Source organism: Miniopterus natalensis, chromosome X (genome assembly GCF_054644295.1).
Source record: "Miniopterus natalensis isolate mMinNat1 chromosome X, mMinNat1.hap1, whole genome shotgun sequence".
Taxonomy (NCBI): domain Eukaryota; kingdom Metazoa; phylum Chordata; class Mammalia; order Chiroptera; family Miniopteridae; genus Miniopterus; species Miniopterus natalensis.
Window position 1 is genome coordinate 5379617 of NC_142103.1, and position 27073 is coordinate 5406689.

The 27073-nt window shown below is 38.9% G+C and overlaps 1 long non-coding RNA gene across 1 annotated transcript in view; it reads left to right on the top strand.

Annotated features, from left to right (window-relative positions):
* LOC107532754 (uncharacterized) overlaps positions 1 to 25961 on the top strand; it is a 158700-nt gene extending 132739 nt beyond the window's left edge. The window contains exons 4-6 of the long non-coding RNA XR_001602769.2: positions 11287 to 11471; positions 22518 to 22594; positions 25704 to 25961. This is a non-coding gene — a long non-coding RNA (uncharacterized LOC107532754). The remainder of the gene's footprint in view (positions 1 to 11286; positions 11472 to 22517; positions 22595 to 25703) is intronic.
* The last annotated feature ends 1112 nt before the right edge of the window (positions 25962 to 27073 follow it).

Genomic DNA, 27073 nt, shown 5'->3' on the forward strand with positions numbered 1-27073 from the left:
ATCAACAAAACGAAAAGGGAGCCCACTGTATGGGAGAACATATTTGCCAATGACATATCTGGTAAGGGGTTAATATCCAAAATAGATAAGGAACTCATACAACTTAACAAAAGGAAGACAAAGAATCCAATTTAAAAATGGGCTAAGGACCTAAATACACATTTCTCCAAACAGATGAGATTCTTAAAAACATTTTTACAGATGGAGCTCATAGAAATTAGTGACTTGCTCAAAGTCACAAACAACTACTAAGTAATAGAACTGGATATGAACCCAGATCAGTCTAACTCCATGATCTCCCCCTAGAAAAGTTTGCCTGTATTCTCTTCCTGCCATTTTGGACTTGGTTGCCCTGCTCTGTGCTCCCACAATACCCCTGCACCTCTTTCAGTCACTGTACTTATTGCATGTATATCTCTATCTTACTGTACTGTGAACTCCTTGAGGGCAAGGACCCTGTTCTGTTCACCAGTGACTCTCCAGAATTCTTTATACATGCTTGTTGAATAAATAAATGTATCCAGGCAGAATATGCAGTTGGATGTTTCCAACCTGGAAGATTCTGCTGTTATGTTAGGGCTTCTGCACTATAGCTGTGTATGATTCTGATTCACAATTCATACTTTTAGCCCCAAATTGCACACTAGCTGTAAAGACCTCTCACAGAATGTCTGCTCATTTCTTCCCTGCATTTTACTGCTCTCTGTCATAAGTATCTCACATTTCAATGATCCTTTTTATTAGAGAAAAGTTTCCATGAACCAGGCTGAGCCCATTTTCCTTTTATCAGCCTTATCTCCTTCTATCCCTTTTGTAATTCTTATTTGTCCCCTGTAACTCATCTAAATAATTAGTCTCCATGCTGGTTGTTAGCCATTTATGTTTGGTATGCTGGCTTGATCTGGGTTTGTTCTGAAAAATATTCCATATTGATTTTACAGTGTAGGAGTGGTGTTTGCCACATTTATCAACTGTATCAGATACAAAAATGCTTCCTTCCTGTCAGGGCAGATTAATAACTAAGAAGCTGTCCAACAGGTGTAAAATGGGCCCTACCTCACAGACAGTGCATTGTCCCTTGGCATTTGTTTTGACTTAGTTTTGACTCCAAATAAATTAATTATTTGTAATTAAATCTTCACATCCAACCTTCGAATGATGGACATATGCATTCTGTGGCATTTTCTCTGAACATAAACCAGTGTCCTGAGTTCAGAAACTACAAACCCTACTTTAATGGTAATTTTTCATTGGGGAAAGGGGGCAGTAAATGGGGAAACACACTGTTCATTTCTAAGAAATATCATGTTGGAAATCTCACATTTAAATTTTTATTTATAATCCCCTACATCTTATATTTTACAGCTTTGGGCCAAATCAACTCAGAAACATTGCTCTCTATAGAAGAGGGGTCCATCCTAAATTGGGATGCTAGCTTATGTTTGGCAATTAACCTCTTCTCTTCCTTCATTCTCTTGAGAGGACTTGAAATCCCTGAGGAAAGTGTGGCCAACATTTTTTGCATTATTTAGTAGGGTGATTACCAGTGGTCTATTGGCCTGAAGGTCATCTAGAATACCAGGTAATAAATCTTCAAAGCTTCCCTGGAACACAATTCCTGCATCTTTTGCATAAAAGCAATCTGTTTGACACTTTTCCCCAAGTTCAAAGAGTCACCCTTTTCTCCACCAAACTAACCAAAAGTGAACTCTGTGTATTAGCTTTTTGGCTTTAAACTCTGATGGAGGCCTTCAACTTTGGGTTGTTGAATGAGAGAGCAAAGCACTCCATGAGACAACAGAAAGCAGCCATCAATAACTACGGGTGTGTTGTATGCAGTGTGTTTGCTGCAGGCTCTATCCACTGTTCTGGGATGGAGAGATAGCTGCTGGAGTTGTGTGAGGAGACTGGCTGCAGATGCAGTGCTTAGATCAAGTAAAGAAGTCCTGTAGTTAACATCAATTAGAACATGGAGTCTGAGCTTGTAGCTCTGTCACGGCAGCTGCTTGAGAAAGCAGGTGCTGGGCAGGTAGTTGTAACAGGCACAGGCTGTCTTCTCTCAGTTGTCAAAGAAGTAAACCCTACAGTCTTCAAAAGTCTCTGAAACTCTTTTTCTCCACCAACACCAACACCTGAGCTGACTCCCTCCCCCTTCTCATATGCTTCAGTCTCCGGCAGGGAACCTGCAAAAAGCCTTGAGCTCAGTTTTGGGGCTTCAGTGAGGACAGGCCTGCCATAACACAAATGCTGCTGTAACTGAATGGGAGGTAGAAATGGTCATTTTACACTCTGTGAGTGCTAGCTGACCAAATTCAGCTCCACCATATAGAGCACTAGACCCCTGGTTGTCAAACTTATTAAACTTCAGAATCATTTTTGGGGCAGGAATAATGCAGATCCCAGTACCCCCACCTTCATAAATTCTGATTTAGCAGGTCTGTGGTGGGGTGCAGGAATCTAGGTTCTTAACAAACTGCTGCCTAGATGGTCCTTGGATCATACTCTTAAAGAAGATGGCCCAGAATGTTGAATTGGAAGAGTTCTTAATGACCATTTCAGCAAAACCACTATTTTATCACTATTTTATAGATGAAGTAACTGAGGTCTAGAGAGGAATACGTGTCTGAGGTTCACACAGTGATATAATGCCAGAGCTAGAACTAGAACCAAGGTCTCAAATCTCATACCCCTTGTGCTTTTTCCTGAGGAGAAGGAGACAGGTTAAACCATGACTCTATTCTGTATTTTTCTAAGTGGACACAGCCTGGTGTAGCCTACAGTGGTTCTCAATGGGGCATGTTGGCATTTTGAAATGTGGGATTGTCTAATGCACTGCAGATCCCTCAGTATTAATGCCAGTAGCACCTCTACCCTGTGTCATCTCACTATCCAAAAGGTCTGCACACATTTCCAAATGTCCCTTAGTGGTGGTGGAGACAGTGCTGCCTCCAGTTGATTATTCATCCAAGAACATCTGATTTGAGTTTTAATTTTGCCATTAATTTACTGTGACCAAGAAGCATATCCCTGACCCAACTGCTGAGGCTCAACATGTCTGTTTCTTCAACTACATCAGCGATTTTCAACCCTTTCACCTCATGGTACACATAAACTAATTGCTAAAATTCTGTGGCACACCAAAAAATACATTATATTTTTTGCTGATCTGACCAAAAAAAAAAAGTATAATTTTGATTCATTCACACTGGATGGAGGCTGTTGTTATATTGGCTGTTATTTTTTACTTGACAGTCTAAGAGAAAAGAAGTCAGTGCCCCTGACTATATAGTCATGTTTTAAAAATTCTTACATCATACCAGTGTGCTGTGGTACACCTGTTGAAAATTGCTGAACTACACAATTGTGGGGGGAAAGTCAGCAAGATCTCTTGGGGGCTGCTCAGATGACTTCTAAATCTGTCAAAAAGAATTGCTTTGTGGCTCAAAAGGCACAGGTGGCATGCACAGACAGGGTGTGAACATTCAGGTTCTTTCTCTTGCACAGGCTATGAATAATACTGTCAGGAAATGGGTCCATTTCCAAAGGAGACCAACAAGGGGTCACTTTAGGGGCTTAAGCCCAACATTTGGGGCCACTCATCGAACACTTTAAAGTCTTCCATCTCACATTGGGAGATGTGAAGTCAAAACTGGCTTCACATCTTCCACCCTTTGTCTTTAAGAGAATATGACTTGGTTGTTTTCATCCTGTCAGCTCTGGGTTGGCAGTGACAGAGAGATTCAATGTCCAGAAGTGATGTGGACTCCCATCACAATTCTAGCCAAAATGATTAGTTCCTACAATCCCCGGCCAACTGCAGAGGTTTTAGCTACCTCAGCTTCTTTGTTTATGAAATTGGAAAGGCTGTGCTTGCTGTTTGAGAAGCAGTCCCAGTTCCCCAGTGCATTATGGAGGCATTCCATTTTATTCAGAGGGAGAGGAAAGAGCACTCAGGGAGAGTGTGCATGTGTGTGGCGGGGTGCTCAATTTCTTTCACCTAATTCTCAATATGGGAACCTGCGATTACCTTTATTCAAGTCCGCAGCCACATTCTTTGTTAGCAGAGGTTCCCAAAACAGCGCTCTGGGGCTAAACTGAGGCCAATTAGTGTTCTCTCAAAAGAATATAGAGGTGTTTACTTCTCAGAACTGCATTTGGCTCCTTTGGCTAGCTCCTTTGGGAGAAAGGCATCAGATTAATTTCTAGGATAAGAACATGATTAATGAAAATAATAAGCTGTTTTAATTATCTTTCATCTACCAGTTACTGCCTTTTCAAAGAGCTTTGCAGCAAAGCTTTTGACCAGAGTAGTTATTTACTCTCAGTTTATTTCATAGTTGTTCATAGTAGTTGTAGTTATGTCATAGTGGTTTTATTCTCAGTTCATTTTCCTACAACAGCAGAGCTGAAAGGAACAGAGTTCATTAAGTTCAACTTCTTTATTTTATAGCTGGGAAAATGGAGATCTATTAAAAGGATGGGACTTGCTATGGGTCACATAGCTTGTTAACCACAAAGATAAAACTATAATAGAAGTCTTCTGACTTCCAGCCCAATGCCCCTTCCACACTTTACTCCCTTATGAAGGTTGCCTTTAACAAAATTCCCCATTTAAATTCTGTTACTAAGTCTTCTAGACAAAAGCTCCCCAGCCCCATCATGAATACATACCAAGTATTGTGTTATGGCCAACAGTTTCAACTAACAAATTCCCGAACTTACATCCCAAAGGAAACCATCGAAGGAAATTCCAGACAGAAGTACTTTTTTGCTCTGGTAACGTGCTCATTTTTCATCTTGCTACCCGATATAATGTTTGGGGATGTGGCTCCATTCTGCCTGAACTTAATTTCCATAATGGTGCTAAAAAGGAGCCTCTAAGAGAGTGACAACCTCAAAATTTGAAGGAGTCACCGATGAGGTAGGGCTTTATAGATGAAAGACAAACCCTATACCCACATCTGTGAGCAGAGATACAGAACTGATATTAGGTGAAATATTTACCAAGCACATTTTCTCTTTTATCCCTTTTGAAACCTCAGGGCATTTCTCAAGCATTGGAATTCCTGAAGACAGAGGGACTAGACACTGCTTACTGCACACACATATCTGGTTTAACTCTCACCATGTCAGACTGCAGACCATTCTCAGTTTCTACTCACTCTTCAAAATGACTCAAATTCTCTTTTTATCAGGATATGACACATAAACAGACATACTGGGGAAGAAGTGAAGCTAGAAACATAAAGATAGGCACTGTAGTCAGCTCCTTTGGCCACCTCTGGAGCTTCAAAATAAGCCATGCTTTATCAGGCTTCCAATCCTTATTCAGCAGTCTCTGTATTTAGCTCAAACTCCTGGGTTCCCCTCAGTGAATGGCATCACCATCCACTTAGTTGCCCAAGTCAGAAGGCTAAAGTTAATTCTTGTTTTTTCCCTTTGTCCTTACCTCCAATCCATCACCATATGTAGTCTAGTCTTCTTTCTTAATATTTCTTTGATTCCTCCACTTTGCTCTTTCTCTGAGCTACCATCACCACTTTACAACGTCTTATATCAGGTTAAGTTCTAAACTACAGAAAGCAGTGACTGAAGCAGACTATGGCACTGTTCTCATTGAGTTCGGACATGTATTCTAATTGGCAGTTTATTCATTTACCTCCTTCAATAGACCATAAGCTCACTGAGAGAATGGATCAAGTCTAATTCACATCTGTATCTCCATAATCCAGCAAAGTACCTGGTGCATATTAGGCACTCAGTAAGTAAATACCAATGGACAAATAAATATTCAACTTTCATAACTGGCTCTGCTTGTCTTTTATGATCCCAGAAAACTGTGCCCAACCTTCCCTTCTTTCCATCCATTACCTGTTCCTTCTAGTCACTCCAGCCCTTTTGGACACTTCTGTGTTATCCTACCCATTTTTTTAAGATTCTCTCCTTTCTGGGGCTCTGGTCTGTGCCCCTTTCTCTGGAGAGCCTGCTCAATCTTCTCTCTCCTCTTTCCAGTAAAAATGCTACCAATTCTCTCCTTAGTAGCCCAGCCAACAGGTACAGCCAGTTATACTCAAGGCTGAGGTTACAGGATTAACCACAGTACCTGTACAGACAAGGTCGAAAAGATAGACAACTCTTGCCCTAAACCAGAAACTACAGTCTCTAATCACATTTAAGTCACAAACATCTTCCCAGTGCACACCCAAACTCTATGTTCACTACCAGAACAAAATCTGTTTCTACTTTTTTCTTCTATTGAATTTATTGGGGTAACATAGGTTAATAAAATTATATAGGATTCAGTTGTACAGTTGTATCATACATCATCTATATATTGTATTGTGTGTTCACCACCCCAAAATCTGTTTCTAAGTCAGGTCAACATTATCTTAAGACTTAGGTAAAATTTGTGCTATTGTAAAGGATGAGCTAAAATAGCAATTGTACAATGATAGTATCAATGCCCTTCTGTTTCTCTGCTTCAAGGGAGGGAACAGAGAGATTATCTCTACTCCATGGGATACAAAAGGTGAAGGATCTGAATCTGTTTTTGTCTATCATTGTACTCCCAGTGACTAGCTCATACAAGCATATCAATAAACATTTCCTGAACAAATAAATGATGAGCATCATGGTGACCGCATTATTAATTTGTAAAAAGTAGATGGGAAAAGGAGTCTTAGAGTACATCAAATTAAATATCTTTTTTCTATAAATGAGAAGACACAGGCCAACGGTGACTAACTTAGCAAAAATCACACAGCAAGGTAGTGGCAGAGCCTTGACCCAAACGAGGCTTCCCCACCCCACTGCTGTTTTCCCTGCAGCAAATCTCCCACCCCAGGCTTAATCTCAAATAAGAGTTTCCTATAAGGATTGATGAAAGTCTGGCCTCTTAGTAAACATTCTGATTCTATATGTTTTGATGCATTTTTAAAAAGCATTGACATTTAGAATGGTCAGTCAGAGAATTGCTCCCCTTCACTCCCCTTCACGTTCCCCTATAAGCTAATTTTTTGCAATAAAATCTGTGTTTTTAACACATAGAAACGAGGACTATCAAAACCAGGTGCAATAGATAACAATAGATAAATAAGTCACTTGCCTTAGTGTCACAGAATTCTCATTGTTTGGTGCTGATTTAATAGATTTGGGGGGAAATAAACAAAGGAATTTAATAATGAGCACCTGGTCTTTCCAATAAGCTTGCTGGGTGGGAAACAACCCAAAGTGAAAGGAATCAATTCAGATGACACAATTTACATGACACAACAACCAGCCAGTCTAATGGGAAGGCTTAAAACTGTCCTAGCTTCATGTGCAGCCCTTCGTCCTCTTCTTTCCTGTTCCTCTACATCATGAGGGCTTAGTGTTCTTTTTTCATTATAACATTTTCATCTATGCAGAAAAGCATCCCTCTCGTATATTCTTGGCTACCTTGGAGAAATAGATTTGTGACAATTTAACTTCTTACAAAATACTTTCACGTCTCTTGGTCTTTTTACTTTCCTCTCATGACAGTCCCATAAAGTAGATAGGGAATGAGTTGTCACATCGGAGAGATGAAATGATGTGTGAGAGGTCACTGGGCTTATCAGGGGCAGAGACAGGGACAAAATGCCAAGGCTCCAGACACACAGTCTAGTCTTCTTCTATCAATGCCATTTCATCACTGAAGGAGACACTCCGTAAGGCAGTTTCTTTATCACAAAATTTATGAGTTGATATATTCTAGGGGAAGCAATTAAAGAGACACAGGTTGGCATCAGTTCAGTTCAGTGTTGGCAATATGGAGCCCTGAAAGAAATGAGATTTATTTATTCATTTCTCCCCTCTGTTTCATCATGGGAATGCAAAAGAATATGGGTCCTGAGATGTCATTTCCCAGGAAAAATCAGGACACCAAAGCTTCAAAAAGAGGAATATTGTATCCATGGGATGCAAAGTTTTAGTCTTTTTATGCTGCACACCAGGGACCAGAAAGCTATGGCCTATGGGTCAAACCTGGTTACTGCCTCTTTTTTAAATAAAGTTTTATTGGCACACAGCCACAGCCATTCATATATATATGGTCTATGGCCACTTTCACACAATAGCATGAATGAGTAGTTGCAAAAGAGATGGCCCTTGAAGCCTAAATTATTTACCATCTGATCTTTTACAGAAAAAGTTTGCTGACTCCTGTGTTAGAAAAATCAAACACTAACTCCACATATGAGGAAAGCTCTTGTCATGACAGAGAAGCTCTGTTCAGAAGAGAAATTGCCTGGACTTGGGAGGAGTATATACATTGCTGAAAATCCCTGAGTAGGTTTGTGAGGATGGGTATTTGGCCTGGGATGGGCATGAATATTTTTCTTGCCATTCTTTATGAAATCAGTCATGAGCTCTCATTATTTTTACTGTGAAAAGATCTATTATAGTGACTTCCAACCATTTTATTCCTGGCAGGATTCTCTCTTCATTACCAGTAATGTAATAGCAACCCAGCGCCAGAGGGTTAAAGGACAATGGAATCAATATCCTACAGCAGACACTGCAGAGATTATGGATGTTTTCCCCATAAGTGTCCTGTTTCTAACTTGTTCCATCAAGCAGGACCACCAGTATATGACGTGTGAGGGATCTGGCTTTGTGGGATGCTTCCTTCTGTGGGCTGTGAGGTTGGTACCTTCTGTGGGCTGTGAAGAAAGGACTTGTTTCATGCTTCCCTTTTAGCTTTTAGTGGTTATCTGGCAATTACTCCAATCTCTGCCTTCATCTTCACATGGCATTCTCCCTGTGTGTGTGTCTGTCTCCAAATTGCCTCTTTTTATAAGGAGAGCAGTCATATTTGAGGTAGGTTACACCTTACTCCAGCATGACTTCATCACAATTACATCTGAAATGACCCTATTTCCACCTAGAGTCACATTTTGAAGTATTAGTGTTAGGACTTGAACATATGCATTTGGGGAAGGCAAGGCACAATTCAATCCATAACACCTACCCACCAACTCTCTCAGCTTCCACTCCTACCTTTTCAGGGTTCTTCTTCTCTGAGTCAAATTCTGGGCCTATGCCAACACCACTAGAGGTTGTCATAAGACTAAAGCCATAGAGCAAAATATATGTAGTCAACCCTTATTGGAAGTTGGTTATCTTTTAAGTATGTGAACCTGGACATATTAAATACTCTCTTTAGCTCTCGTTTGCTGCATTGGTAAGCTGGGAAGAATAACATTCTAGACTTCATGGATGGTTGTGTGGACTATATTATACAGCCTAGCCCATAGCATGGCTCAATAAATAGTAGCTGTTATAATTATCTGCAGCAGCTAACTCTGTCATCAGCACTGGGGATAGCCTTGGCATTAGAACAAAGGAGAAAGCTGAAGAGAGCAGGTCTGACAAGGGTTCATTCCTTTGTCCAAAGAATATTTATTGAGCCAGGCACTGTTCTGGGGCCTTGGGATGCAGGAGTGAAGACAACAAAGCCCCTGCTATCAAGGAGCTGATAATCCAGTGGGAGAGATGGGCAATATACAAAAAGGAGGAAATATATATGATCAAGTCAGATAGTAATAATTGCTCAGAAGAAAAATAACATGGGGTAAGAGAGTAAACACTGAAAATGGCTTGGTAAAAAACAGACTTGAGAAGGGATAAGGGATTGCTGAGAGGGAAAGGGGACTGACTAGGTGACATTTGCCCACATGCCCACTGGGCTGGCCTGACTCTGGCTTTAGTGAACACACAACAGACAACTCTGCTGCATACTTTAGGAGTAGATATTCTCATCATACAGCTTAGATATGAATATTGATTCCAATTCCCTCCTTTCTGTCTGTTAAACGGTTATGTCTCTTCAAATAAATACCATACCACTGAGCACTTAATTATGTACAGCCCAGAATTCCTCATTGTTATTTCTCCCATGCTAGTCTCTTCCACTGGACTGTTGGCTTCTTGGAGGCGGGACTCTTATTTCATCCTTCTGTAATGGTCTCACTCTTTAGTACAGTGCTGAAACAGGTAGTAGTTTCTCCATAATACTTATGAATTAAATAATTTACAGAGAACAATAAAGTTCTCCTATTTTCATAGGAGACAGAGTGAGTAGAGCAGAACTCCCAAGTTTATTATGCTGTTGTTGAGAGAAAAAAGTCATCTCTTCCTACTGGGGTAAAGATAGTCTGATAAGCTAGAATCACCTGGATACTGTTTCAAGAGATACTGTATTCCCCATGGCACATTCTGATTTATGTAATACTACTAGTCATTATGTACTCAGCATTTGTCATGTGCCAGGAGTGTTCTAAATGCATTTTACACACATAACAAATTTAATCCTTGCTACCACCTATGAGGTGGGTAATGTTATTCACATTTTACAGGTGAAGACACTGAGGACCAGAGACTTGAAGTAACCTGCTCAAAGTCTCATTCTCTAAAGTATGAGCTAGACTGAGGTGTTGGGATTTGCATATAATTTAGTTGATAAGACCAAATGGCCTGAGAGACAGTATAGCAAAGTGGCCAAGAGATTGGCTTTGGGGTGAAATTGATCTGGGATCAAATCCTAGCTCTGCAACATAAGAGATGTGTGACCTTGAACAGGTAACTTTCCAAATCTCAGCATGTTAATCTATAAAGTTAGGAATAAAAGAAGCACTCACCTAATAAGATTTTATGTCAGTTAAATTAACTAATAAATGTAAAGCACTTAGCATGGTGTGGCATAAAATATGCACATGAATTATTTAAAGTGCTTAACAGGCAACTGGCTGAGGGATTTAATCACTGGCCTTTGGAATTACACAGGCTGGATTTTGGGAGGTGGCTCAGCCACTGGGCAAGGTAGCACATCTCTTGGGCTTTTTGAAAAGATGCTGTCACAGTTGTGGTGGCAGATTGTGGTTGTGATAGTGGTGGTGCTGGTAGCAGATACTGTCGCAGTGACTAGGGTGTGGGGTGGGAATTAACAATGTTCTAAACTTTTTCCCCCCTGTGACAGGTTTTGAACACATAGACAATCCTTAAACAAACTGAAGGAGAAATTACCCTGCTGAAACCTCACTTTAAGTAGGTGGTCCTTGTGCATTTCAACTATTGACCGCAAGATTGTCTCTGATTATGCTGAGGTAAAGAGGAGAGACATGATAAATTCTTTTCTAGGTCCTTATAAGACTTATCTAAATGTATGAGGTAAGGTTTAAATACACCTGCTAATTTTTATAAGCAGAGAAATTAGCATATTGTTATTGGGCCACAATTTTATTTCTCTCTGCTCTCTACTTCTTACAGCAAGGCGAGGGGACCAAAGTGTTAGATATATGACTAAAGGATCTGAAGCAGAAGACCATTCCAAGATACAGCTTTTCTCTGTGTGGTCCCTCAAAAGCCACAGCAGCCTCTGTCATGCTGACTTCCTGGACCACATCCTACACACAGATGGCTGGCAATCTAAGAGGACTCTTCAGGACACCATGGTAACCAGTCAACAGTATTTTTAAAAAGATAACTTGCTGACTTTATTTTAATCTTATTTTCCCCTGCCAAACCTATTTTAGTAATTATATACATATTTTTTAAACAATCTCAAACTTAGAGAAAAGGTTAAAATACAGTAAATACAGTACAAGGAGCTTTTTTCTCCCCTGAATCATTTGAGAGCTAGTTGCTATTTTAATGGCCATTGCCCTCAAATACTTCAGTGAATATTTCCTACAAACAAGGGCATTCTCCTATATAACCATAATGTGACCATCAAAATCAGGAAATTAATATTGACACAAAGCTATAACCTAATCTTTAGGTCCCATTCAAGCTTCATCAGTTGTCCCAATAACTTCTGTTATAGTAAAGGTACCTAGTTCAGAACAATGTGTTTAATTATATCTGTCTATACAGTCCCTTGGCTTCTCTTTGACTTTTAAGATCTTAACACTTTTGAATATTTCAGGCTACTTACTTTATAGAATGCCCTTCCATTTGATTTTATCTGATGTTCCCTTATTATTACATTCAGGTTGTGCATCCTTAGCAGCAGTAACACAAGTGATGCTGTATTCTCATTGGGTCCTATCAGGTGGTTTAAGAACAAGCAAATTTTAGGGCTACCCACTGCAGTTAGCTTCTGAATCAATATCATCACCAATTGTGACAGACACCCAGTTGCACTTAACATTGAGCTCAGTATGCACAAAGTAATCTTGACAGTTACTTGTGGTGCCTCCACACTAAAATCTACTGGAAGTATGGTCTTAACCTGTGATTATAGTTTCACTTCCTGTGAGACCTATGGCCCCCCTAGGTACACCACACCAACTCCTCTTCCTCCAAATGCCTGGGAACACTTTCCCATCTCTGTCTCTGCCTATGTGGTTCCCTTTGTCCTTCATACTCACTCTATTCCTGGCCATCTGTCATGGCAAAAGCTGACTTGTCCTTTAGGGACCACTCCAAATGCTGCATTACCCATGAAGGTTTTTCCCAATCCCTCATCCTAACCTTGGAATTTCACCTTTCCTCTAGTGTATTTTGCCTTTTTAATTATAGTAATCATATTATTCCTTATACTAAAATTGCATGCTAGGTTGCAAACTCCTTGCAGGAAGTTCCTTTGCATTATCCATCTCACTTTTATCCCTAATCTTATCCTGCTCTAACCCCTACCCCAAGGACTATTTAATATAATGCTGTATGTATAATAATAATAATAGCTAACATTATTGACTGCTAACTATGCACCAGGCACTGTTCTAAGTTGTCTGTATGTATTATCTCATTTAATGCTTATAACAGCTTCATGAATTAGGGGCTCTCAGTGCCCCCATTTTATGGAAAGTAGGTAAAAAATAAGAGAATATAAAGAAACATCCTCTGATAGAAACAATAATTTTATAAACTCAAAACATAATTAACAAAAAATTATTATATTGTGATATCCTGAGAGCCCTCTAGTCCCTGATCTTGAAGACACTTTCTAATTAGAGGGTAAGATTCACCATTGGACAGGAAAATCTATATCCAAGCCAATGAGAAATGAAAGTCATAGGGCAAAGAAGTTCATTTGGAAAAAAAGCAGGTGATGAGTACAAACCAAAGCCCCAAGAGATAGTCAAGGGTGCAACAAATGGAGGCAAGTGCCTTATACCGCAGAGAAATCCCAAGTACAAAAGACTACTAGTTCACAAAGAGCCCTATGCCAACATGGAAAAAGGGCATATTCTTGGAGCCCAGTGACTTTTTAGAATTGCTTCAGGAATAGCACCTCTGAGGGCCATTTGGAATATAGAAACCACAATAATCTCATATCCAGAGTTTACTCTTCTATGTTTCCGATCTATGGTCCACATGTCCAGCACAAGACAACCCAGATAAGAGGTGGCTAAGGTGTGGAAATTCCAGGGGAAATATCCTCTGGCAAGTCACTATACCTGTGTGAGCCCCAGTTTTCTCATCTATAAAATGGTATTAATACCCACACTGCCTATCTCACGGTGACTGTACAGGCAGATATAATTGTTAACTTGTTAAGTTGAACCATTACCAATATTTGTTCATTTTTTAGATATACATACAGCAATTTTACATGGTTCAACCCAGCAGTACTCAACCTGTGAGGTCCTGTTTATCTCTGTACTCTCAGTATCAAGTATAGTGCCTGACACTGGAGTAGTATCCAATAAACATTTTAACAGAGTTATATTTGGTATAATTGACATATAATAAACTGCTCATATTTCATTTATACAATCTGATGTCTTTTGTATATATAACAGCTGTGAAACCATAACCACAATCAAGATAGAGTGAACATATCACTCCCCAAATTATTCTCATTAATAAATGTTTGTTGGAGAAATTAAAAAAACACATGGCTGTCATACTACTCTGGAGATGACAAAACACCAACACCAAGGGATGACTGTTGAGGCCCAAAAAGGAGACTTTTATTCCTCACTTCTATACCCAGGGTACAGGTCCCTGAGGGAGAGAAGGCAGAGGAACCCTGGGCCATGATAGGTTTTGGAGTCATAAAGACAATGGTATTCCTGATAGCAGAATCTTCTGACTGGGACTCCAGGTCATGTTCCAGCTTTGGTGTAAACCCTGACTTGTAATGTTGGGTGGTTTTCTTTGCCTAATTCTTTTTTTAAAAAAATCCTTATTAATCAGGAAAGCATTTTAGAGCTGATTGGATAACATTAAATCTCATTCTTTTATGAGGTTTTCTTTTTATATTGCCTAGAGGCATAAACTTGGACAGAAATGGATGGTATAGAGTGCTAAAATGAAACCAAACTGTAATTTCAAGTGATTTCACAGCCAATATGGGGTACTTTAGTCATATTTATAACAGTATGCAGTATTGGAAATTTCCACAGGGCAGTAGGGGCTGCCTAATTAGCTGGGGAACTGGAGATTGTCCAGGCCTTATCTAAGTGGGGCAAGCCTAATAGCTTACCTCCGCCTCAAGTGACTTAGAGAATTAAAAACAGTCCTGACTTCACCCTAAACTTTTGCTTTGGTTTGCCCAGTATAACTGAGTCTAAGGCATAAACTTACCTACCCTCTTCACATGTTTGCTTCACCATGGCCTTATCCAGATCAATCTGGCTTTCTGTGTGGAAGTAAAAACACCCTGAATCATGGGAAACTCAGGAATGTCTATTTCTATAATAAGACCAAGAACAACTTGTAATATTTCAAACTCTCAATTTATATGAGAAATTGATGTTCTTTAATAAAAAGGCACAGCATACGCCTAACTTTTAGTATTTTCTTATAGTGACTGGATATTGTATGGAATGTTGGAGACAGACAGGATCTTTGAGATTACTAAATATTTTCAACTGTCTCTCTAGTGGCAGAAACATTTACATGGAAACTCAATATATGCAACATATAGGAGCAAACTAGATTTGCTTGAAATTGAAGGTCAAGATATCTACACTGTCAATAAGTTCAGGGTTCCAGAGGCAATTTCATGGTCTCCTGGGATTCTTCTGAGCATTATTTGAAACATCAATAGTTTCTCTGAGCCTCAGCTTCCCTCTCTGTAAAATGGGAAGAATACCAGTGTCTACCTCCTAGGGTAGTTGTAAGGACCAAATGAGATAATACATTAAAGCACTTGCATAGTGTCCAATACATGGATAACTTTCATTAAAGGGGACCTCCTTCTCTTCCTATGCCCCTGAATCTGTCACTTTGTAAATAGGAGAACCACATCCTAGAGAGTGAAGTGATTTCTCTCAGTCAGAGAGCAAGTTAGTACCACTGCCAAAGCAGCTTTCTCAACTCTTACTCCAGAGTGCCTTCCAGTACACTGCAGTTGTTCTCCCTCCCTCTGTTGAAACTGTGATAGAATAAAAAAGGTGCCTGGTCCCCATTTCCTCGGAGATGATATCTGATTGAGTCCTGAGAACAAAATAAAGAAGGTCGCCTTCTAAGCATTACATAAATAAGAAGGAGCCTGGGTGTTTTTGAAGCACAGAGAACCACAGCTCTGTTAGCTGTAAGTCATCTTAAATCCATAGATTGCTAAATTCATACAGTCTAAATGACAGTGATGGTCTTCCAGAGAGCCTATGCACCTATACAGGAAGCAACTTAAAATTGGTGCTACTTATGAAGTTATATAAAGCATTCTGTACCACCTCTGCATAGTAGCAAAACCATTAATCAAGGCATTGATGTAGAGCGACTTCCAAAATGGCAGAGCCTTGCATATGTGATCTGACTGCATTTGTCTTTGAACACAGCTTTGGTTTCATTTCTAAACTGAATATCCTTGCCCATAAGCATTTGATGAATGCAGTCAAACAAAAATTGGCAGAAACCCCAAATGAACCCTATTTTGATATCGTATATTTTTATCAATGTATAAGTGTATTTAAAGTAGCCCAAGAAGCTCTTCTGCAGTCCCTCCATACCTTCAGTCATTTTTTTCAAGAGACAATAATTAATATGTCATCATTATTCAACATGTGAAGTGTTCCCACTTTCCCTACACCAAAGTGGAATGTGATTTATATTCAAATAAGATTGTAATTTCCATACTCTTGCTGAGATTTGCATGTAGTGTGGAGCTAGGCAACTCAAAGGGAAGCTTTGGCTTTCCTCTCAGCCAGGCTTCCCTGCTACTGCATGATAAAGCCATCCTGTCTATAAATGGAGATATGTTGCATAACGGTTAGAAACTCCTCAGGCATGCCAGTAAATTGCACCAGTCCTGCCAAAAAGCACAGATAATGTATCCCATCACTTTTCCATGAAGCTGGGGCCAATGTTTTCCTTGTCTGTACAAAATGTATGTTGATCCTGATGTATGATAGATGACTTTTTTTTTTAAATTTACATAGAAACTCTTGGACTCAAATGGAACTTGAGATAGAATTCAGATGATACATTTAATGATATATGCAAAGAATTGGCTTTGTGGGCAGCATTCACACATTGGAAGGTATTGGTTATGTTGCTTGAATAATGGATCCCAGATTTCTAGGGTCCCTGGATTTACCATGATGAGTTATAGTAAGAGGTGGAGGTCATTGTGACTTTGTTGATACCAGCTGTCTTGTAGGTTGTCATAACTAAGTTATGATCCTCACCTCTAATTAGACAATTATAAAAATTATGCTAAACAGTTCTACTTAATCAATTGACAAAGAAAATACTTCTTAGATTTATGAAGCCTCAGAATCATATGTACTTTTCATAATTGAACAAAAGTGGGTAAAAATGAATTTCTAAAATGAGACATAATTTAGAAATTTCATAAAACATAGACCATTAATCCTGAGAGGGACTTTTAAGGTAAAATTGCCTAGTGTTTTTTCAATCTGAAGTCCTGGGTTTCCTATAGGTTTTCTAAGCCAATAGTGGGATATCTGGATCTACTTCCCACTGAAAGCCCTAGCTTCTCAAAATAAAGCTGCATAGGCGAAACAAGAACATCAGGAGTCTTTGCTTTAAGCCGGAGTTCTATGAGCTTAGTGTGGTTTAACATGTTACCTCACATTCATCAGAAGCTCTTATTGACAGATCCCTGTATATTTAATCACTTCAATATAAGAAAATAAATTATTATTTAATAAAAAGCAGGTTGTATATTGGTAGTCTATGGTATTATAGAGGGTGGGAATAGATATTTTTTTAAGAGTCTTTGGTTATGAGAAGGTTGCAACTTATTGAACTTGTCAAAAGCCTTTGTTTTAAAAATGATCAAGTACAGATTGGTAGTTACAAAATAGTCATGGGGATGTAAAGTACAACATAGGAAATATAGTCAATAACATTGTAATAACTATATGTGGTGCCAGTTGGGTACTGGATGTATCTGGGGGAACACTTTGTAAAGTGTATGATTGTCTAACCACTATGCTGTACACCTGAAACTAATACAAAATAATATTGAATGTAAACTGTAATTGAAAGAAATTAATAAAAAATAATGTAAAAAAGAGGTTAAATAGTGTCAAGAAAACCTCAAAAAATAAAAATAAATAAAAATGATCAAACTTGGACACAAAACATTCCTTCCACTTATTGGTCATCCTGTATCACTTGTAAGTGCAAGAATAATAGTTTATTTATTAATCAATAACACTTGTTTCAGCACCTGCACTAATACATCATTTTCTCTGTACATCAGCCCTTTATTTAATCACTCACTCAACTGAGGAAAGAAGTTTCAGATTTATGAGTCACATAAGTCTTTAGTTGTTATTTTTAAATTCCCCAGTCCAATTTTATTCACTTTTCTTTGGCTAGTATCTACACAGTTAAATGGCTCTACCATCTTTTTTTTTTTTTTTTTTTTTTTTTTTTAATATATCTTTATTGATTTCAGAGAGAGGAAGGAAGAGGGAGAGAGAGAGAGAAACATCAGTGATGAAAGAGTCACTGATCGGCTGCTTCCTGCACACCCCCCACTGGGGACCGAGCCCCCAACCTAGGCATGTGCCCTGACCAGGAATCGAACCTTAATCTCCTGGATCATAGGTTGATGCTTAACCACTGAGCCATGCCAGTCAGGTAGGTCTACCATCTTAACTGAATTGATTAGTCACTTCAGTTAAAATATGAGGGTGGATTCCAGTCAAGATGACAGCATAGGTAAATCTAGCTGAATGTAAGTTCTACAACTAGGAAATTAAAGAAGAAGCACATTGAGAATGGTGGGAGGGGCAGAATCGTGGAACCAGCCGGTCCTACACTCACGTGTGGTGATTTGAAATAGGAAGGGATATGTTGGCTGTGGAGATCCCCCGTGAGGAACGAGGGGTCCCAGCCCCACACCAGGTCCCCTAGCCCAGGGTTCCAGTGCTGGGAAGGGAAGTCCCCACAACTTCTAGCTGTAAAAACCAGCGGGGATTGGGCCTGAGTGACACAGAAACTGTGGGAGTCCCAGCATTTTCTCTTAAAGGGCCTGTGCACAGACTTACTTTGACTCATTCCCTCTCAGCTCCAGCACTGAGGGGGCAGCTTGAAAGGAACCTGGGACATTCTGGGAGGAACTAACTTGTCTGATATCAGGGCAAGAACTGGAGGGGCAGCTTTCTTCCAGACAGAGGAGCTGGCAGAAGCCACTGTTCCTTTGCTGAGCCCTCCTGCCACAGAGCCCATAGGCAGGTGCCATATCTGATTTTCCATCAACCTGGCTCACACTTTTGCCTACCCTGGTGATTTCCTGTGACCCTGCCCCTCCCTACTTGCAGGCTCATTCAAGCCATTTCCAGTGGCTTTTCTATGCAAGTGGCCTCTCTTGCCTCATGCTTAGGACTTTCCTAAAATCTCTCAAACAAGCAGCAGCTGGCCTCAGCATGCCCCATACCTCTCGATAAGTGGCGCTAGGCCTGGCACTAGTGGAAGCCTGCAGTGGTTCATAGCTTGGCCTCTCCTGGGCACCTCTAAGTCCAACACGAGTAGCAGCCATCTGCAGATTGCTCTGTAGCTCATGCTGGGTGGCCCCAGGCAGGGCATATGCAATGGCTGACTTTGCACCTCCCAGGAGGCCCCAGAGCCAGTGCACTTGGTGGTCAGCTTTTTAATTTTTTTTTTTTAGTCCTAACCTGAGGACATTTTCTTCCATTGCTTTTCAGAGAGTGGAAGGGAGAGAGGGAGACAGAGACGGAGAGGGAGAGAAACATTGATGTGAGAGAGACACATCAATTGGCTGCTTCCTGCTCAAGCCCCTACTGGGGTCAGGGTAGAGTCTGCAACTGAGGTATGTGCCCTTGGCTAGAACTGAACCCTTGTGTGCCCCCTCTGTAGACAGTGTCTCCTCTGCATCATTCCAGTAGAAAGAGGAACCTGGAAAAGAGACCTAGACTTTCATTCCCCTCCCCCACCATATACACATACACAAATCTTCCTTGTAACTGGTACAGCATTTTTGAGAGTTGGCTAGCTAGGGTTAATGTGACGTTTATAGCTGAAAGACAGAGAAAAACAAATAGCCCCTGTGTGTGTTTGAAGTTCCTTTCATTATTTAAAGAGCTTTCTTTTGCTATTCAGTTATATAAAGGTTAGAAGACAAACTGGAGTCAACAAAAGAAATGAATCATTTGAATAGCATGATTGCCATTCTGTAGTGATCTGAAAAATCCAATATCACCATTTAAATCAGATCCACTTTCATTTAGATAAAGGGACTTGATCTTTTCCAGTGGCCACCTAAGTAGAAGGTCAGACTAAGAAAATGCTTCAACCTGCTCTAGGTTTCCTTTTATTCTTCTAGCCTTCCTTTCTTCTCATTTATTCTGCATTTTTAACTTTTTTTTGCACTGAAAATTTGTTTATCACATCATGAATTTAAAGTAAGTATCTGAAAACAAAAATTTTATTAGTTTATTTAGTTGAAATAGTGTACATTCCCTTTAACCTTGTAAGTGTTGGCTGGGTTCAAATAAGCATGTGTGTAGGGGCATAGCCATTAAAATTATGGGTAACCTTTAGCATACCATATGTTATAAATGTCTTTACATAAGGTATTGCTTCTCAAGCCAGAAATTATAGCTTATCAAGCTAAAGAAGCAAACTTGGATTGCAATATTCTTGACCTGTCTTTCTGTGTTTTAGTATGCAGTGTCAAAGATCATTGGCCCAAGCAGCCTGGTTGATAAGTTAGAAATTATTCACTAAAACTTCATGGTCCCCTAAAAAAATGCAAGTGGTATGTTAAACATTTGGGAAAAAATGAAGGCAAGAGAGCTGCCATTTTTAAAGGTGAATTTCTTCTTAATTTGGTTTATATTAAAAGGCCCACCAGAGGAAAAAGAACCTAATTTAGAATTTCACATTTCTGGGTTCTAATCCTTGCAGGAGCATGTAACTAGAAGTTAAGTATTTAGCCTTAAATGAAGCATTTTAAGAATCCTTACCTTATGTAAGCAAACAAGAATTTCTCTCCTAAAGAGAAGTGGCCCTTGTTTGAGGGGGAAGAAGAGATTGTTAGAGCAGAAGATTCTTCTTTCCTCTTGTGAGATAAATCAATAATTTTATTTTTGAAACACCAAAAATACTTTTGCAAAGAAATTATCTGGTGATGCGCCCAAAAATCTTCTGACTGTGGAAATGTTGACACATCTTTAAGATTTGACTACATCAAAGATTTGTCTTCAATACCTGTCAACACATCATGTTTCTGCATCTCAGTTTGTATATATTTCAAGAAAACTATCAATATTTGTTTTGTTACATAGTACATTTGAGAGATTCACGAGAAGGAAAAGTAAAACTGCATTGTTGGAGGTCACAGTAACTTCCTCCTTTGGTTTTAGTTGACACATCCATTCATACATTCCTTGAAAGTCCTCCTACCTTTAGGCTCCAGGATACTCTAGGTTAATTCCCCTTTGATTTCCTTCTTGTTCTCATGTGATGGTGTTTGTTTTTTACTCTCTAGTGAAACCATAAATATATTTTAATATTCAATCATAAGTCTGTGCTTTTCTGTCACCATAGTCACTCTTTTGGGGGAGGTAATCTATCTGAGACCATATTTGCAAATTCAACTCAGATCTCTCTCTTACAATTCAGTCCTGTATTTTCATCTCAAGGTCTTCTGTCTTTGTTGAGCACTCAAGTCCTGTGACATTTTCTTCTTATGAGTGTTCATCGTGCCCAGCTGGTGTTGCTCAGTGGTTGAGTGCCAACCCATGAACCTGGAAGTCACAGTTCGATTCCTAGTCAGGGCACATGCCCAGGTTGAGGGCTTGTTCCCAAATAGGGGGAGTGCAGGAGGCAGCTGATTGATAACTCCCTGTCATCATTGATGTTTCTATCTCTCCCTCTCCCTTCCTCTCTCTAAAATCAATAAAAACATATTTTTAAAAATATTAAAAGTTCTAGTTCCCAGAGAGCCTAGTGTAGAGTTCCACATATGGTGATGACTCATGGATAGAGTGCCCATGAAGTAGACCTATACACATTATGATACTGAAGTTCTGTCTTCTTCAGAGTATTAGCCAGTCTTCAGAGCCTTATTAGTCCTTGCTTCACATATCATGTTCCACTTTTACATCATTTCTTTCAGTCCCTTCCTCTAGCAAGCTTTCCCCCATGTTTTCTTTCAATCTGCTTCACACATGCCATTTCCCCTACTGAGCATACACTCTGTTGTCCCTCACTTCCACCTTCCTTAGGTCTTAGCTTAGATATCACTTCCTCTAAGAAGTCTTTCATTATCCCTCAATCCAGGTTAGATTCCCTTTCTAGGCACTCCCATGTGACCCATAACTGTCTTGTGTATTATAATTGCCTGTTTATCTGTTTCTATTTCTCACTAGGTTGTAAATTCTCTGGGTCAGAGACATTTCCTGTCTAAATTAGTACTATAATCTCATTGTCTAGTCCAATATTTGATACACAACAGGTGATTAATAAATAAATGAATGTTTCTTTTATAATATCTTGCCACCACAAACATATAGACAGTTTTCCCTTGTGAACTATTTTTGAAATACATTTAAACCTGATTCTGCTATAGGAAAGTTTGAAATAGGAGTATATACCAACCTACACTTTCTCAGGAAGGGTGTTTACTCATAGTGAGTATAGAAATAGAATCTCTAAAGTCTTTACAGACTCTTATAGCCCGGATCAGCTGTAGCCATTACCATACTCTGTCTTTCTCATCCTGCCAAGGTGTTCAGATTTCACCTGTTCAAAGCAGTGCCAATTTCAAACCATAAGACATACTCAGAGCCAGCCATCAAAAGGGAATTACAGGAAGTGGACACAGAAGAGTCAAGCTAAACCCTTTCATTTGTCATGGGGTTTTCTGCAGCTAGGATTGGTTAGCAGCTTTGACTTCAGAGAGCCTGGTATTCCCTGATATCTTGTTGGGAAATGTGTTAACTAATGACTAAGGGAAAGCTCCAGCTACTGAACCACCAAAAGGTTCAACTATCACCAAGCCTGGTGCTTTGGAAGAAGCAGATTCAATTGCACCAGATACTATTGCACCTGCCATCTTTCTTTTGTCCTATAAGAGTAACTTCATAAATTTCCTGTTCTTCAAGGAGCTGACTTATCTTGCCAGAAAATTGAAATCTTAAGACCAGTGAGCCTGACTATGAAACACTTTGGAAAACTGAAGGTGAGTAATCAACACATTACCAACTTCTGGAGTTTAGGGTTGCATAGATGAGACTGATGAATGTCAGAGGGATGGAGGAGGGTGGGTGGGTGGGTGGGGAGAGAGTAACCAAAGAATTTATATGCATATATGCACAACCCAAGGACACGGACAATGGTGGGGAGAGGGACTGGGGAGGGGGATAGGATGGGGTGGAATGGGTCATTGGGAAGAAAAAGGGACATCTGTAATAATTTAAACAAAAATAAAATTAAGAAAAAAATAATAATAATAAAATCAGAAATTACTAGGAAAATAAGTCACCAGTACTTCTCGTGTTTGAATTTATTAAGAAGTTTTGATATCAAGGAATGGATGTGTCACACAGCAGATAAGCCTCTAGGATGAGTTTGATTAGTTCTCCACAATAGTAAAATTGCATAATCAGATGGTGTTGCTTAAGGCCTTCTCTTGCTTTAGAGTTGGATAATCAAAATTGTGTAACTTCTAGTGGATTTCCACTCCATCACATATCAGAGATCATTCCTGATGATGGAAAGAGAAGATTTTCTATTGCATTGCATGTGAACTCAGTGGGAAGAGTGAAAACTGTGGATTTATGTCCTTTAGGGGATCTAGTACCCTGCTGACGGGAAAATGCTAGAATCAGTAACACTTCAAATATGGTAAACACAAAAATGAGAAGGAGGGAGCTCTGTCAAATAAGGAGGATTTTGGTTCCAATCCTAGCTCTACTATTAGCTTGTTGTGTGACCTTGGACAAGTCATTTGTTCTCTTTGGGCCTCAATTTCTGCTTCCGAATAGTGATAGAGTAGATGTCCTCCTTGATGATCTTTAGTTTCGTTCTACCTCATGAAGACCAATAACTCAATTGAATGTTTCAGATGATAGCATGTAGGGCCCAAATTAATAAGATGATCATCTCAAGTCTTTATTTAAACTTTGTGTTTGGCTGCCTTACACCAAATATCTGGAAAGATATCTTCTTTTTTTTTTAAATATATCTTTATTGATTTCAGAGAGAGGGAAGGAGAGGGAGAGAGAGAGATAGAAACACCAATGATGAGAGAGTCATTGATCGAGCCCGCAACCCAGGCATGTGCCCTGACCTGGAATCGAACCCCGATCACCTGGATCCTAGGTTGACACTCAACCGCTGAGCCACACCCGGCCGGGCTGGAAGGATATCTTTTTTCCCAGTTTTCATGCAGATATTTGCCACATAGATGTTGCATTTGTGTACCTAAGCCACACTGGCTAATATCAGTTGAAAGAAAGACTATGTGCTTACAGAGTGTACATTTCCTAGAGCAACTTGTACCATTTTTTATATTGGAATCTGGTCTATGTTTGATATTTGGCAACAATATAAGTATGTCATCCTTAAACTATGGCATAACTAAATTGATTTTTATTATATATAACTGTCATCGGACTGTGACAATATCATACCCTAAAGATAACAGATTTAAAAATAGTTTGTTTTCCTCTGAATATGCTTTTATTACTCCCTTTTAGTCACCCAACATGGGAATATAGCTTAAGCTATGCACCAGTTGGGCTCTTTCTGGGAAGCAGATACCAAAAGAGAGTTAGGAGTGCAAAAGTTTATTGGCAGTAATGCCTGTGAAAGGTAAAAGGAGTGAGCAGAAGTGGGTAGAGAAAGATTTCAGACTATAATGCTGATCTGATGCCTGTGAAAGGAAAGGGGACAGAAAGTAAGATTAGAAGGAGAGAGTCAGACTAAGGTTCAGATCTTTCAAAGCCTTATCCAACCTGATGGAGAGCTCCCAAGCAAATTTTTGCATTAAAGGAGTCTTATGATGGAGAGAGAGATATGGCTAGGTCCCAGTACCCCTACTATGCTCAGTTATTGGCTAGAGGATTCCCATGAAGAGCATGGCTGAGGCAGAACCTGAAGGTGTTAATAGGTGGAGGCTGTCAGATAAATGCATTCTTAATAGCTGAATTGCAAGTTTTTTCTTAGGGAGATTCAGGCAGCATGCCTCCAAAGCTGCCAGAAATGCCATTCTTTATTATATTCCACATTGAGCCTATAATAACCTGCTACAGCTTACCATATTAGGTCTAAACTGCTGTCTAATTTCACATAGAATAAAATATTTAGGAGTAAATTTTACAAAAATTATAAAACTTATATTTTGAAAACTAAAAAATATTGTTGAAAGAAATTACAGTAGTCTCCCCTTATGTGTGGATGATATGATACAAGACCTCCAGTGGATGCCTGAAACTGTGAATAGTACCAAACACTATATATACTAAGCTTTTTTCCTATACATCCATACTTATGATAAAATTTAATTTATAAAATAAGCACAGTAAGATTAATAACAATAACTAAAATAAAATAGAACAATTATGACAATATATTGTAATAGAAGTTATGAGAATGTGGTCTCTCAGCAAACAAATACAAATTTCTTTTTCCCCCTTTACAATTTCACTCATAGAAGATTCATTCTTACTATAGATCTCAGTAACCTCAGCATACAATTTTTTTATTTCCTTATTAAGTGGAGAACTTTTATCTTTTCACTTAAAAAAAGTAGTTAATCGTTTCTGTTTGGCATATATGAATTGTCAGCATCGCTACTCTGTGCTTTGAGCCATCATTAAGTAAAACAAGGGTTACTTGAACACAAGCACTACAATACCATGACAGTTGATCTGATAACTGAGATGGCTACTCAGTGTCTAAACGAGCAGGTGGCATACACAGTGTGGATACACAGGACAAAGGGATGATTCATATCCCAGAATGGATGGAGTGGGGTGACACGAGATTTCATCATGATACTTAGAATGGCATGCAATTTAAAACTTAAGAATTGTTTATTTCTGGAATTTTCCATGTAATATTTTCAGACCATGGTTGAGCACAGGTAACTGAAACCATGGAAAGTGAAGCTGCAGATAAGGGGGAACTACTGGAAAAAAGACCTAAATAAATGGAAAGCTAGCCAATGTTCTTGGATCAGAAGACTTAGTATTGTTAACATTTCAGTACTCCCCAAATTGACATATAGAATCAATGCAATAACTGTCAAAATTCCAACTGTCCTTTTTTTTTTTTTTTTTTTTCAGAAATAGAGAAGCTGATTCTAAATTCCTATAGAAACTCAAGGGATCCAGAATAACCATAACAATTTTGAAAAAGAAGAATAAAGTTAATGGACTCACATTTCCTGATTTCAAAATTACTGCAAAGCCCAGCCGGGAGTGGCTCAGTGGTTAAGCGTCGACCTAAGATCCAGGCAATCAGGGTTCGATTCCCGGTCAGGGCACATGCCCGGGTTGTGGGCTGCAACCAATCAATGGTTCTCTCATCATTGATGTTTTTGTCTCTCTCTCTCCCTCTCCCTTCCTCTCTCTGAAATCAATAAAGATATATTAAAAAAAAATTACTGCAAAGCTACAATAATAAAAATTGTCTGGTACTAGCTTGAGGATAGATGTATAAATCAATGGAATAGAATTTAGAATCCAGAAAAAAACCACATTCACTTATTGAATATTGACTAAGGTACCAAGACCATTGAATGGTAGAAAGAATATTCTTTTCAACTGATGCTGTGACAACTGGATATCCACATGCGAAAGAATGAATCTGGACCCCTACCTTATAGTACAAAATTAGCTCAAAATGGGTCAAAGACCTAAATGTAAAGGCTAAAACTATAAAACTCTTACAATAAAACATATGGGTTAATCATCTGACCTTAAATTTGGCAATAGTTTCTTAGATACAACACCAAAAGGACAAGGGACAAAAGCAAAAACAGATAAATTGAACTTTGTAAAAATTTTTAAAACGTGCTTCAAGAAACACTATCAACAAATGAAAAAGTCAATCCCCAGAATGGGAGAAAATACTTGCAATATATGTGACAAAAATCTGGTAGCCAAAATATATAAAGAACTCTTATGACTTAAGTATAAAAAGACAACTCTATTAAATGTATGCAAAAGTTCAAAATAGATATTTTTAAAAAGAAGAAATAAAATTGGCCAATAAGCACGTGAAGAGGTGCTAATGCATTAGTTATCAGGTAAATGCAAATCAAAATCACAAGGTGATTCTATTTTACACCCAATAAGATGGTTACATAAATAGTTTTTTAAATGGAAAATAACAATTTTGGTGAGAATGTGGAAAAATTGGAATCCTCAAACATCGCTGGTAGGAATGTTAAATGGTACAGTGGCTGTGTGAAACAATTTGGCACATCCTCAAAAAGATCAACAGAGTTACCATATGGGTCAGCAATTCCACTCCTATTATACCTAAGAGAACTATAAGCACATGTTCACATAAGAACTTGTACATGAGTGTTCATAATAATCTTATTCTTAATAGCTACCAAGTGGAAACAACAAAAATGTTTATCATCTGATGAATGGATAAACAAAATGTGCTATATCCATACAATGAAATATTATTTGGTCATAAAAAG